The following is a 12,824-nucleotide window of genomic DNA, read 5'->3' as shown; positions in this document are numbered from 1 at the left end:
AATAGAAAAGTAAGATAATCATTTTTAATGATGGTCATCAACTCCCTTTCATCTAAACCATTGTTTATCCATTATCATCACCACTATCTTAACACAGGAAGATGTCATTAAAGGGCTAACGCATAAGGACCTAAAGCACGAAAGAATACTATACATAACTTTGACTCTTAACTGAGGCCTAGGGAGTAGAGTGCAAAAGGTATAGATTCATTATAGAGATCTAATTTGAGGATACCCATACCATAAATCTGAATTTCACTGATCATTAGGAGTGCACCATTAGTTATGGGAACTGAGCGTACTATAAAGCATGAGTACATGATTCATGAGCTGCATGACCTGATTTTGGAGTTCATAAATTCATGGAACATGGTCTGTACTGCTGAGTAAACTGGAACTCCTTATACTTGTAACTGGAAGTGCATAAAATTTTAAGGGAAATGTATGACTGTGAGCTATGATCATGGAAGTGACATGTAAGGAATGAATAGATATCGAGATGATTGAAAAACCTTGAACTGAGATAAGAATGGATTGGGCATCATCCTCCCTTACTGCTCTTCTACACATACTGGCATCACTACTAGGATCTAAAAGCCTGACTTGGTTACTTGTTCTATCATATCCCCCTTAGCTTTAATCCATCACCCTATGTGGGACCACATAATAAACTCTAACTGAACTACAACCACTTTACTCTAGAGTCTGAAATATAACAATACACATAGACAATAAACTCAACCTGAAAGACTACACATGAAAGTGTAAAAACCCATTGCTAGTACTTCCTTCTGAGATTCCATTCTTAACTTTCTATAGCCCATAATGGTCATCATATAATACTTGAACACTTTCTAACTCAGAATCTTCATGAGTATCACCAAACCCAGAGCGCACACCATCTAGAGCTTCAACTCTTATTTCGATTAGCTTAATCTTTAAAGATTTAAACTTAGGTTCTAACACTTAACATGGATATCCCCAAACCTTTAATGAACCATACTACTTCTGTCATAGTATACTAATATCACATCTCTAAACTTATATCCTTACCTAAACCATTAGAAACAAAATGATTCCAAAAGGTTCAACATTATTTATCCATAACTCCTTAACTTAGCTATTAAGAACACCATACACTATATAACTATCCCCCTTCCACTTAGCAACTCGAGGGTACTACTAACCAAACACAGCACTTAATAACCTAATAAAATAATGCAACCCCATATCACCTTAGGCACACCTCTACATCATAATTAATTACGAATAATTGAATGTTAACTCTTACATACACTATTCAAGGCTACTAGATCACTTCCATATAACTAGCATCACTAACTAAACAATCAGTATTTACACCTTAATGATCATCTACTATTTAAACTTAGTGTCTAGTACCATCCATGCTTAACCATAAGTTCACATACCATTCTTACATGTCAAAACATTGAGAAACACTAGTTCACTAGAACCTTATAACAATGACAATCGATCATACTCCTATGATATACCTTATTAAAAAACATTAGCGCGTCCCCCTACACATTACTAACATTTACCCATATGTACCTTAAATTACTTTTATAGCTCTATAAGTTTCAACTAAACCACTTTTGCAACCTCAAGGAAAGCCTAATTAACTATACTCAACAACCAAATGCTTTCACTAATAACCTATACTTTTCTAACACAACAAGTACCATTCGTAACTCATTTCATACCTCAAGCAAACCATAATTCACCTAAACTAATAAATCCTTCTCTACCTTCTACTAAACTAACACACAAGAACATATCACCTGACTACTAACTAGATTATATGAAAAAAAATTCATCTACATACATCCGATCAGTCGCCATTACCAACTTTCTTATCACTACACTTCTATACCCATACTTCCAACTCTAAAAAGGTTCTACTACTTATGAATTATAACACTCTAGGTGTCAATATCTCTTGAATACAAACTCTATTTCACAATCTAGGTTCATACTATCTCTTCTTATAAGCACTATCTATATTAAAGGGTTAATGAGGAATTTGAATACATATATTAATCTTCCTTAATTGAAAAACTAATAACGATGAGGAAATAACTTTCAACTTGAGGAACTTTTAACACACTAGTGAGATCCTCTCAAGCCACTTGTGTGACTTTTGAAGTTACTAATAGTAAATTTATAAGACCCTGCAAAATTCTTAGCTTAATTCAGTCCTTTAAGCTTGTTAAGGGGGTTCCAACTTAGAAAATTCTAGCTAAGTACTCAGACTTAATGTTATTTTAGCCCTCGAAAGTTGAAAATCTTATTTTGTGACCTTTACGTCCATTAAATATTGATATTTGAGTTAATTCATGATCAGGAATGTCAATAGGTATTTTCGGATAAGTTTTGGATTTTTCAAACCTTGTTTAGATCATGTTCGAATGACCAAAACATTGAGTCAACACGATCTTGATGCGTCGCGTTGTCCATCACGTCGATAGATGATTTTTCCCTCAGCTCATTGCAATTTTCTGTGAATTGATGCGAACTCAACGTAGCGCATTAGCTATCACGTTGATGCCAATGAAGTGGCGCGTCGGCCTGCGTGTCGGTAATTCAATTTTTTGTAATTAAAAAGCCGCATCCTCAAGGATAATTAAGTCTTTTTCCCATGCCCTTCAGCCCTCATAACACGAAATTTAGACCTTCTTTAGCAAAATATAATCAGTCTTTCACAAATTTCTCAAGAAAAAAACCCTAGGTGAATTAAATTCAAACTCAAGGCTCAAGATTCCACCATTAATTTTCCAAAATTCACCAACTAAGGTATGTGAAGTATTCATCCAAGGGTTTGTTCCACCCTTGGAGTCCATGAAACTCTTTTAAAGTTCATGTAGAGTGATTTCATGATTTTCATGATTTGAATTAAAGTGTATTCATGATTTACTACAAGATACACTTGGAATTAACTGATATATGTGCCTCATCATGTAAATTCATGTTGAAACTTTTGGAATTTTGTAATTAGAATTGAATCACGATGCCTACATGTTCTTTCAGTATTATGTCCATATATTATGCCCCACAAGTGTTTGATGAATTGCCCATGTAAGGTAAATAGTAAAATTATATCATGTTAGCATGTATGCAAGTTTATGTCATGCAAGTGTTTACTTGAATGCCTAAAATAATGAATGATGATTAAGTAGTCAGTTTTCATATCTCAAGATTATGCCATCTCTTTTAAGTTTATACTATTGAGTCTTAGGGGTATTTAATACTCGACAATTTAGCTGCTTGCCTAGAGCAACGGTTAGCCACAAACTAGAATCAGTCATGCCTCGATCAGTAGAATTCAGTCAGTTACAGAACTTAGAAAAAACTCAGTGAACTCAGAATCAGTCCCGCTCAGTTTAGTTCGGTTATGCAGTACGATTAGTAATAGTTCATTCTAGCCTAGTACAGTTTAAAATTCAATCCAGTGTCTATTCAGTTGGGAGTAGGATTCAGCACTAAGTGAACCCAAGGATGGGGGACTCACCGACTAGTAGAGGGTGAAATCCTTAGAAGCAATCCCTGCATTCCAGAACTGTATAGCCATCGTAGGTTGAGACATCAACCTGCTAGTTAAGGGTTGATAAGGTGATCTACCTGCCAGTTGAGGGTACCACCATTCTCTTTCAGAGTACCTTCCAGATGATGGTGACTCAACACTTGTCCTTACCCATGGCACGGTATTGACACCCTTCCAACTTAAGTTACAGGTTGGACCCTAAATCAGTTAGAGAAAGGGCATGTCGGTTAGATAATTACTTTTGACATTCTCAGTTTCAGTTTCAGTCTCAGTATAAAACTCAATTTAGTTTCACAAATTCAGGACTGTCAGACACAGTCACTCAGTTCAGTATAGGACTCAGTATAGTTCCACAGAATCAAAACTATTAGATACAGTCATTTGGTTACTAATAATCCAGTATTCAGTGTTATTACGATCTCAGTATAGTTTACATATTCATGCATGTACTCTCATTCAGTCATTGTCATGATATTCAGTTAGTATTATTCATACATATGAACCCATGCATTTCATCCTACCTCACTGAGAATACCAATACATTCAAAGTACTAACACATGCTTTTCTTTTGCGCTATGATGTCTTATATCATAGGTTCAGACGCACGGGCTCCCGAGTACCCTTAGCAGTTTAGATATCAGCATATAGAGTTAGTGGTAAGTCCTCATAGCTCGAGGATGTAATTATTTATTTCAGCATTTCAGTACATTTTTAGTGGTCGGAGTTAGTTGGGGACTTTTTCCATCAACTCCACAGTTTAAATAGTTTAGAGGATTTTCAGACTAGAGTATTTTCATATAGTTGTTCAGTTTTCAGTATTGATGTTCTATTTTGGTATTGTGCTACCATATTCAGTATTATTTATAGTATTAAACCTTATGGCCAGTTTTCTATCTAATTTTCATATATTTCAGTATTATTGTTATTCAGTTATTACAGCAGGTACCAGTCATGGGTCAGATTGTGGTCCTTTGGGATTATGAGCATCATATAGCATCCGGGGTACAGACTTGGGGCATTACTAACTTGGTATTAGATCCTAAGGTTCAACAGGGTCCTAGGAAGTCTAAAATCTGCATCTAGTAGAGTCTTGTATATGGGTGTGTTGCGTGCCACACTTATAGATAAAAGACTAAGAGATATTTAAGAAAAAGTTTCCCTTCTTTTAGTATTCATGTCGTGCGAGTGAGAATGAGCTCCAGTTAAAATCTCAGTCTAATCCTTTCTCTTCCATTTACAGAAATATGCCTCTAAAGAGGACTAAGGGAAGAGAAACAGAAGATCAACCAGAACCCTAGCCCATCCAGCCAAATCCACTGGATGAACACGTCTTCTACACTGAGTTTAGAGCAGCCTTCACCACCCTAGCTCATTCTGTGGCAGCCCAGAATGAACACCCATCTATCGTTTTGGCCAATCCAGTGGCCAATACTGCTGCTTTTAGGATTCGACACTTCACCTAAATAAACCCTTCATCATTTATCAGGCCGAAGTCAAATAAGGACACTCAAGAATTTCTTAATCAGGTGCAGAAGGTTACTGATATTATCTGGGCGACCACAGTTGAGAGTGTTGAGTTAGCTGTATATTAGTTGCAGGATGTGGATCACTCATGGTTTAAATTGTGGAAAGTAGAGAGGGCCATGGATACAGGCCCCATAGTGTGGGAGGAGTTTGCTGCTATTTTTCTAGATAGGTTCTTCCCACTAGAGTTGAAGGAAGCAAAGTTTATGGAATTTATCAATCTGAAGTAGGGCAATATGATAGTGAAAGAGTATTCTCTCAAGCTTACTCAATTATCTAGATATGCTCTTTATGTGGTGGCAGACAGCAGATTTCGAATTAGTAAGTTTTTGTTAGGGGTGTCTAGAAACATGGTCAAGGAGTGTAGGACCGCAATTCTTATTAAGGAGATTAACATATCTAGGCTTATAGTCCATGATAGAGGAGGCCAAGAATAAAGAGAAGGAGAGGGAGAGCAAGAAAGAGAGAACAAGTAGTTTCAACTTCGCTCAGCCTAAGTGAAAGGGCAGGAATCGTTCTCAGTTCTGCCTAAAATCTTTAGTCCTAGCTCCGTTCTCAGCCAGTGCTCCGATGCCGAAATTTAGAGACGGCAATAGGGATAAGTAACCATACCCTAAACCCTAGGGCAGTGCAATGCTCGAACCAATCCCATTTGTCAGAAGTATGGCAGAAACCACCAGGGTATCTGTAGAGTAGGTAATGATATGTGTTTCGGGTGTGGCAAACCAAGCCACAGAGTCATAGATTGTCCTACGTCAGGCTCTTAAGGTCAGAATAACTATCCCCCAGCTCAGTTTGGTCACCTGAATCAGCAGGGGGTCGCTTCCAGTGCCACCAGTGGGCAGCACAGAAACAAACTCTATGATCTTTAGTCTTGATAAGATCAGAAGAGGTCTCCTGATGTGGTCACTGGTACGTTACAAGTTTCCCATTTGCATATTTATGCTTTGTTAGATCCAGAAGCTTCTTTGTCCTTTGTTACTTCATATATAGCAGTTGATCTCGGAGTTAGTCTCGAAATTCTAGTAGAGCCATTCTCAATCTCTACCTCGGTGGGTAAATCCATCATAGCCAGGCAGGTATACAAGAAATACTCAGTTATGATATCTTAGAAAATCACTTCAGCAGACTTAGTCAAATTACAGATAACTGATTTTGATGTCATTCTCGGCATGGATTGGATTCATTCCTGCTGTGCCTCAGTCAACTGTAGAAGTAGAATTGTCCAGCTTTAGTTTCTGAATAAACCCTTCCTAGAGTGGAGGGGTAGTACTTTAGCACTTAGGGGTCAGCTTATTTCTTACCTTCGAGCTAGAAAAATGATATCTAAGGGTTGTGTCTACCATCTCGTTTGAGTCCAGGAATCTAGTTCAGAAACCCCTACTCTTGAGTTAGTGTCAGTAGCATGTGAATTCCCATATATATTTCCCAATGATCTTCTCAAAGTTTCTCCTGAAAGGAAAATTGATTTTACAATAGATCTTCTTCCAGATACTCAGCCCATATCTATTCTGCCATACAGAATGGCTCCAGCAGAACTTAGAGAATTAAAAGAGCAGTTAAAGGATCTCCTAGATAAGGGATTTATCTGACCCAGTGTGTACCCGTGGGATGCACTAGTTTTATTTGTGTGTAATAAAGATGGTTCCCTCAGAATATGTATTGACTATCATCAGTTAAATAAAGTCACGGTCAAGAACAAGTATCCACTTCCCAGAATCGATGACTTGTTTGACCAACTTTAGGGTGCTAGTTGCTTCTCTAAGATAGACCTCAGATTAAGCTATCATCAGCTCAGTGTCAAGGAGTGTGACATGTTGAAAATGACTTTTAGAACTCAGTATGGTCACTTCAAATTCTTAGTCATGTCCTTTGGTCTTACCAATGCTCCAGCAGCCTTCATGGACTTGATAAACCATGTGTTCAAGCAGTACTTGGATATGTTTGTCATAGTCTTCATAGATGACATTCTCGTCTACTCTCACAGTGAACATGATCATGCAGACCATCTCAGAATAGTATTACAGACTCTCAAAAATTATTTGTTATTTGCCAAATTCAATAAGTGCGAATTTTGGCTTAGGTTAATAGCTTTCCACGGCCATATAATTTCTAGTGATGGCATTAGAGTTGATCCCTAAAAGACCGAAGCAGTGAGAAACTGGTCCAGGCCTATCTCTCCGTCAGATATTAGGAGTTTCTTAGGTTTGTTCGGCTATTACAAATGGTTAATTGAGGGATTTCCATATATTGCATCCCTTATATCCATATTGACTCAGAAGAAAGTCAAATTCCAGTGGTCAGATTCTTATGAGAAGAGTTTTCAGGAGTTGAAGACTCGACTCAATACAGCTCCAATTTTGACCTTAACAGATAGTTCAGACAATTTTGTGGTGTATTGTGATGCCTCCAGGGTTGTATTGGGTTGTGTTCTGATACAGAGAGGTAAGGTCATAGCCTATGCCTCTAGGCAGCTTAAACCCCATGAGAAAAACTATCCTACTCATGATCTTAAGCTAGCAGTAGTAGTGTTTGCCTAAAATATTTGGAGGCACTATTTGTATGGTGTACACGTTGATGTGTTCACAGACCATAATAGCCAGCGGTATGTATTCTCTCAAAAAAACCTAAACCTCTATTAGAGAAGGTGGTTGGAGTTTTTGAAAGACTATGACATGAGTGTCTTGTATCATTCAGGCAAGGACAATGTATTGTCTGATGCTCTCAGTAGAATGTCTATGGGTAGTATTACTCACGTTGAGGACAATAAGAAGAAGTTAGCTCAGGATGTTTATTAGGTAGCCAGACTAGGTGTTCACTTAGTCGATTCAGCAAAAGGTGGTATATGGGGGAAGAGCAGTTCAGAATCATCCCTAATTTTCAAAGTGAAGGAAAAATAGGATAGGGATCCCAATCTAGTCAAGTTGAGATGGTGTTTTGCATTGTCAGGGTCAACTATGTGTGCTAGGCATAGATGACTTGAGGCAGCGAATTCTTGCAGAAGCGCATGGTGCACACTACTCTATTCATCTAGGGCCCACTAAGATGTACTGTGATTTACAGGGTATCTATTAGTGAAGTGGGATGAAGAGAGATATTTTAGAGTTTACAGCTAAGTGCTCAACATGCCAGTAGGTTAAGATTGAGCATCAGAAGCCTAGTGGGTCCATGCAGGAGTTTAGTATTTCCACTTGGAAATAGAAAAGAGTGAATATGTACGTTGTGATGGGTTTGCCTCATACTCGTCGTCAGCATAATTTGGTTTGGGTCATTGTAGACAAGATGACTAAATTAGCTCATTTCCTACCAGTCCATACCTCTTACTCAGTCGAGGATTATGCCAAACTCTATATCAAGGAGTTGGTCAGATTGCACGGCATTGTATTGTCCATCATCTCAGATAGAGGTACCCAGTTCACCTTTTATTTCTAGAAAGAATTCCAAAAGAGTCTTGGTACTCGAGTTCACCTCAGTACAGCTTTTCACCCTCGAACAGATGGTCAATCAGAAAGGACCATTTAGACTTTAGAGGATATTCTACGAGCATGTGCGATAGATTTTAAAGGTAGTTGGGATGACCGCTTGTCTTTGATTGAGTTTGCAAACAACAACATCTATCATTCCAGTATTTAGATGGCTTAATTTGAGGTGCTTTATAGAAGGAGATATAGATATCCCATTGGTTGGTTTGAAGTGGATGAGGCCACAGTGGTAGGGCCTGACTTGGTATTTGATACCTTAGAAAAAGTTCAGCTAATTAGGGAAAGGCTTAAGATAGCTCATAGCCGAGAGAAATCGTACATAGATGTATGCAGAAAGGATCTTGAGTTCGAGATTGGAGACTATGTGTACTTGAAAATCTCTCCTATGGAAGGAGTGAAGCATTTTGGCAAAAAGGGGAAGCTCAATCCCTGATATGTCGGTCCTTACTGAATTCTCAGTCATTTTAAAAAGGTCATTTATGAGCTTGAGTTGCCTTCAAATCTATCTTCAGTCTATCCAATGTTTCATGTCTCCTTGCTAAAGAAATGCATAGGTGACCCATCAGTTGTAGTCCCCATAGATGGCATAGATGTTCAAAATAACCTCTCTTATGAAGAGATTCTAGTTGAAATCCTTAATTATCATATTCACAGACTGAGGAATAAAGAAGTCCCTCTAGTTAAAGTTTTTTTGTGGAATCAGTCCATTGAGGGGGCTACTTGGGAAGCAGAAGCAAATATGCGGACCAAGTATCCTTACCTCTTCTCCACAAACTCAGATTTAGCTCAAGGTAATAATCTTCCTTAAGCTTATTCAGTTTCATGCTCAAATTTTCCATTACGAACTTGGTATCAGTTACCATTGCATATTCAGTCATCTGTTTATGAGCCAGATCAGTCATGTATTCATGCATCAGATATGCATGATCAGTATGAAATTAAGTATGTCAATAATGTCAGTCAGATAATCATGTTTTAGGTGTTCATGTTCAGTAAGTAAGTTCAGTATACCAGTCCTCTCAGCTTAGTCAATCTCATTCGAGGATGATTGTTCCCAAGGGGAAGATATTGTAAGACCCCACAAAATTCTTAGCTTAATTCAGTCCTTTAAGCTTATTAAGGGGGTCCCAGACTTAGAAAATTGTAGCTAAGTATTCAGACTTAGTGTTATTTTAGCCTTCAAAAGTTTGCAATCTTATTTCATGACCTTTACGTCCATTAAATGTTGATATTTGAGTTAATTCATAATTAGGAATGTCAATATTATGCCATGTCTTTTAAATTTATGCTATAGAGTCCTGGGGGTAGTTAATACCCAATAATTTAGCTGCTTGCCTAGAGCCATGGTCAGTCACAGAGTAGACTCAGTCATGTCTTGATCAGTAGAATTTAGTTAGTTACAGAACTTAAGAAAAACTTAGTGAACTCAGAATCAGTCCTGCTCAGTTCAATTTAGCTATGCAGTACGATCAGTAATAGTTTAGTCTAGCCTAGTACAGTTTAGAATTTAGTCCAGTATCTATTCAGTTGGGAGTAGGATTCAGCACTGAGTGAACCCAAAGATGGGGACTCACCTGCTAGTAGAGGGTGAAATCCTTAGAAGTAGTCCTTGCATTCTAGAACTACGTAGCCAGGGTAGGTTGAGACATCAACCTATCAGTTGAGGGTTGATGAGGTGATCTACCAGTCAGTTGAGGGTACCATCATTCTCGTTCAGAGTACCTGCCAGATGAGGGTGACTCAACACTTGTCCTTACCCGTGGCATGGTATTGACACCCTTCCAACTGGGTTTATGGGTTGGACCTCAAATCAGTTAGAGAAGAGGCATGTCGGTTAGATGATTACTTCCTACAGTCTCAATTTTAGATTCAGTCTCAATATGGAACTCAGTTCAGTTCAGCAGATTTAGGACTGTCAGACACAGTCACTCAGTTTAGTATGGGACTCAGTATAGTTCCACAGAATCAAGACTGTCAGATACAGTCATTTAGTTACCAGTAATTCAGTATTCAATGGTATTACAATATTAGTATAGTTTACATATTCATGCATGTACTCTCATTCAGTCATACTCATGATATTCAATTAGTAATATTCATGCATATGAACCCATGCATTTCAGCCTACCTCACTGAGCATACAAATACATTTAAAGTACTGACGCATGCTTTTATTTTGCGCTATGATGTCTTACATCATAAGTTCAGACACACAAGCTCCCGAGCACCCTTAGAAGTTCAGATTCTCAGCATACAGAGTTAGTGGTGAGTCCTCATAGGTCAAGGACGTGATCATTTATTTTAGCATTTCAGTTCATTTTTAGTAGTCGAAGTAAGTTGGGGACTTATCCCATCAACTCCATAGTTCAAACAGTTTAGAGCCTTTTCAGACTAGAGTATTTTCAAATATTTGTTCAGTTTTTAGTATTGATGTTCAATTTTGGTATTGTGATACCATATTTAGTATTACTTACAGTATTGAACCTTATGCCCAGTTTTCTGCCTAATTTTTGCATATTTCAATATCATTTTTATTCAGTTATTACAGCAGGTACTAGTCATGGGTTAGCTTGTAGTCCTTCGAGATTATGAGCATCGTGTGGCATCCAGGTACAAACTCGGGGTGTTACATAATCTGAGAGCATCATCTTGGGAGGTATTGGAACTTTCTAATCATGTTATCTAGAGAATATAACATAGATGTATAAGTATGGATTAACACATGAATCAACAGAAGTTTCTGTAGGAACTACTTTACAGCACGATCTAGTGTATGAAAGAAAGAAAACTCTTCCTAAATGCCTTATAGCCTCTTAAAGAAAAGTATAGATGTCTCCGTACCTTTCCATAAGACTCTACTAGACACGACTTCACAGAAACCCAAGGACACTTGAACTCTGGGCTCTGATACCAAGTTTGTAATGATCCGAGACTATCCCCTAGTCGTCACATGGTGCTTAGGACCATAAGTGATCCCAAACTAACCCCTTTACTTGCATAACTCATGAGCAACTAAATAAAAATACATAAATCCGAATAAAATAAGTGAAAGATAAATATTTTCTAACTCTGATCAATAAAAAACTAAATTAAAATGATTACAACTCTGCTTTTACAAAATAAAACTGGAATCAAATATATTAACTATACTGACTGTCTATGAAGCCTCTACTAATATTGACTGTAGGTAGCCAGGACATAACCCTCAACTATTACAAATAAATACGACTGAATAAAATAAAAGCTACTAAAATTAGACTTGACTCGAGTCCTCAAATCAAAAGAACCCATCACCTACTAACCGAAATCTGCAAACTATCGAATTATGATGTGAGTTCTACAACTGGTACCTACATTATGAGATAATGTAGCACATAGACGTATATATGGATCATTACTTTTGGAAGGTACTGAGCATGTGGGGGTAATGCTTAAGTAAAAGCAATAACTCAATATTCATATAAACTTTTCAAGAATACATGCTAAGTGTAAATGACTCAAATTGGCTTCAATATCTGAAAGCTGAAAATCATGAATAATAAAGCATACTGTATAAATTCTGTGAGTCGTAACACTTAGTTCTAAAAGTTATACTTTTGCTCTTTCTAGTAGTGTAATACGTAGGACTGAAATAAGTCTGTCTCCAAATCATGTAGACTAAGTATAAAATGGACTCACCTTTAAATCTGTAAATTGAAAGCTGAAATCTCATAGCTAATGTATTGTATAAACTAATATCTGAATAAAATTATAAGCCTTTACACTTAGATTCTAAAACTGTTCTGTTATTCTGTTTTAGGACTTAGGGGCTTTGGGAGGTTCTTCTAACCGATTTACACCATGTGAGCTATCATGATGTCCAACGTCATGTTCCCCTAAGGGAAAAACCTCACGTTGGGGAAAGGTGTTGACTTTTACCAAGGAGTATAACCGTATCTTAAGTGATCACTGACTTGGCCCACTATGGGTACTTAATCTCAATCCTACGACGGCAAAGTTCTGGGGCATGAGACCTTAGAATCATACCCAACTCGATGATAAATACTACTCCCATTCTTTTGCTCAGAACTTTAGGAAATCCACCTTAAAATAGCACAAGGGTTTGTAATAAAAACCAATTATACTTCTCTTTCATTAAATCTCAAACTGTATGAACAATGTGGATTATGTTAGCTTAGGATCAAAAGATCAACTTTCTTTCTTAAATATTTGTAAACAATTTTTTAAAGAGGCTCAAAATCGTAATCTTGCTGAG

Source organism: Capsicum annuum, chromosome 10, assembly GCF_002878395.1.
Source record: "Capsicum annuum cultivar UCD-10X-F1 chromosome 10, UCD10Xv1.1, whole genome shotgun sequence".
NCBI classification, from domain to species: domain Eukaryota; kingdom Viridiplantae; phylum Streptophyta; class Magnoliopsida; order Solanales; family Solanaceae; genus Capsicum; species Capsicum annuum.
This window is presented reverse-complemented; position numbering follows the sequence as displayed.